The sequence below is a fragment of the Sinocyclocheilus anshuiensis genome, unplaced genomic scaffold (assembly GCF_001515605.1).
Source record: "Sinocyclocheilus anshuiensis isolate Anshui unplaced genomic scaffold, SAMN03320099.WGS_v1.1 scaffold67, whole genome shotgun sequence".
Classification (NCBI taxonomy): Eukaryota; Metazoa; Chordata; class Actinopteri; order Cypriniformes; family Cyprinidae; genus Sinocyclocheilus; species Sinocyclocheilus anshuiensis.
Genome location: NW_015552546.1, coordinates 1,630,168 through 1,633,518, shown reverse-complemented (window position 1 = coordinate 1,633,518; position 3,351 = coordinate 1,630,168). Strand labels below are relative to the sequence as shown.

General features: G+C 32.4%; 1 pseudogene; it reads right to left on the bottom strand.

Annotated features, from left to right (window-relative positions):
• Nucleotides 1-3,351, bottom strand: part of LOC107664215 (cytochrome P450 2C31-like) — a 6,885-nt pseudogene that overhangs the window by 1,756 nt on the left and 1,778 nt on the right.

Genomic DNA, 3,351 nt, shown 5'->3' with positions numbered 1-3,351 from the left:
ATATTTTTTGTCTATTAATTATATAGTAATATATATATATATATATATATAAAACACATTTTATTTATTATATTTTAAATATATATAAAATAATTTCAGATATATTTTTAGTCTACTTCAAAATATACTTTATTTTAGGTTCAGTAGTTATGTTCCACTAAGCCCCTACATATAAATGCTGTAACTTCACCATTATGAGGCAAAAAGCATCTTTCTCTGTAGGGCAGACATGAATATTTACAAAAGAGGTGCTAACGCATGTCCCGACTACCAATAAAGGTCTCTTAAAATAATATAAATACACAAGGGCATCCTGGGACACCAATACCTTCTCAATCTCTTCCAGATAACAGTCGATGTAGTCTCTGGGGTTGGACGGGTCTCTCTCCTCCTTGTGTTTTCTGATTTCCTCCTGCAGGAAGGGCTTAAGTTTAGATATGCTGGCGAATGCCTTCTGGTGTTTTCCTGGCAGCATCGACATGAGGGTGGGAAACTGATTATATAACTGTAAAGAGACAAATAAAGGACAAACATATGTTCAAACAATGCAATACTTTTCATAAAACACGAAATTGGCTTTATTGACAAGTGCTATGCTACAGCATTCATTTCATTTCAGTTTAACTAGTTTTCTCAACTTTTGGGTTAGTCTTTTTATTAGCCTTGTGATAGCAGGCTGATCTCGTACCCGACCCCAGTTCGAGATGGGAAGCTGTAGGAATTCATCTAAATACTTCTGCATCAGATGAAAATTATGGTCATCATACTCACACCTGTGACCAAACACCAACCCACAGATTATATTAGCCACAGCATCTGTCACAAAATGCTGAGGGTCGAAGGGCAAACCTAGAAACACAATAAAGAAAGAAAAGAACAATGTTATGAGGTCAAAATGCTTCTATTCACGTGCTGCCACACATTTGCTCACAATTAATTAATTGATTTATTTAACATTTTATTTTGTTTTTATTTACTATTAAATTATCTTTTTTAATCATTTATGATCATTACATTTTGCTTTTACTTATTTTTATTTATTATTACTATTATTTTATTACTTAATCATGTATTTATATTTTTATACTTATTATTAAATAATTGCCTGTTATATTGTTTATAAGTTATTTATTATCATAACATTTTATTGTTCTTTTATGATTATTAGTATTAGTAGCTATTATTATTAAAACATTCAAATCCTGAACATTTCTGTTTATTTACAGGTACAAAAAAATCCCAGATTTTCAATGTGGCCTCAGACTTTTGAATCTCACTGTATATTTATTTAAATGAAAAGAGAAAAATTCAGAAAGATGAGCTCTCATGTGGTTTCCCAGATATTTGACCTTCAAAGGACACTTGCACTTGCAGATGGCGGCCTGTAGAGGACAGTATGTACATACGGCCCTTCAAGACATGATTGTGACACTGAAAATGTCACTCCCTGGTCTTGAAACATTTCACTGGAGTTTTGGTAAAAGAATTACAACAATCTTGTTTGTGAAGGAGAAGAAATGGTGTTTACCCCTAAAATGTTGCTCACTGACCTCGTTCAGTCTGTATAGAGTCACAGAGAAAGCGACACTCCTGCAGGATGAAGTTTTCTAGAGTTTTCTTCCCCACACCAAAGTATTTGAGAGTTGCCAGAGCAAAACGCCTCTGCTGACGCCACATGTGTCCGCTGGACATAATCAAACCTACACAGACAGAATGAAGTGGGCAAAGGTCAATATTAGAACGAAAATGATTTCAGATTTTGCCAGTATTGAATCTGATTGCTGCAATATAGCTTTTTCTGCATCTGTACCTTTCCCTTTACTGAGCTTGTCAACTATAGGGAAGTACGGCCGGTCTGTGAAGATGTCCGCCTGCTCCACAAACGCCTCTTTGAAACTCTCGTATCCAGTAAGCAGTATGCACGGTGTTTCCCAGATAGTGTGCTCACATCTCCATACCTCTCAGCAATCTGGTCAACATGATCTGTACACGTTACTCATTCACACAGAATTGTTTAACACATTTGTATTTGATATGTGACTTACCCTCTAAAAGGCGCCAAGTGGATCACTAAAGCCTATATTTATAAAGTTCCCAACCAAAGGCAGAGGGAAGGGTCCTGGCGGCATGTTGTTTGTAAGAACATCTCGCAGGTGTTTCACCAGCAGCAGCACACACAGAAATATCAGGAAACCCTGAACATCCATCCACTGACCCATCAGCTGTGACAGCACTGATGCCATGCTTACTGATACTAGAGGCAGGTTACACAAAAATATACCATTCAAAAATGCATTTAAAATTAAAAAATATATATAACACAAACAAATTAATTAATAAATACATACATAAAAAATAAATAAATGTAGGCAAAACTGCAAATATATTAATCAGTACAACTGTTTTCAACATTAATAATAATCATGTGATCATGTCACACTGAAGACTGGAGTAATGATGTTGAAAATTCAGCTTTGCATTACAGGAATAAATTACATATTATAATATAGAAAATGGCTGTTTTAAATTGTAATAATATTGCACAATATTACTGATTTTACTGCATTATTATCAAATAAATACAGCCTTTAGGGGGCACAGGAGACACGACCGACCCCAAACTTTTGAACAGTAATGCGTGTGCATATTATATATATGTGTGTGTGTGTGTGTGTGTGTATTATATATAGACATACATACTAAAAACTAAAATAGTTTTAGTTACATAGTAAAACACAATAAAAAATATAAATATCAAATTTCATACTAAAACACTGCATATACATATTAAAACACATGCACGTACATAATAAAAATGGCAAAAACAATGCAATTAAAACTTTACTAAATGCAACTAACATTTTTACATGTATATATATATATATATATATATATATACACACACACACACACATATATATATATACACACATATATAAATACACATACACACACACACACATATATATATATATACACACATACATACATATATATATACACACACACACACACATTATATATATATATATATATATATATATAAAGAATCAATCTTGAATTAATTTCAAAGTAGAAATGCTGGCATTTTCATAACTAATAACAGGCAAATGAGTAACACTTCACATTAGTTAACTACATTAACATTAACTATTGTTAACTATAGTTAACATGAACTAACAACGAAAAAAATCAACATTTACTACAATCAAAATTGTATCTGTTAATAATATGGACCTGAGATAACATGAACTAACACTAAACAGTTGCATTTGTATTAATTAACATTAACAAGAGTAATAAATACTGTAACAAATGTATTGTTCATGGTTAGTTAATGTTAACCAATGC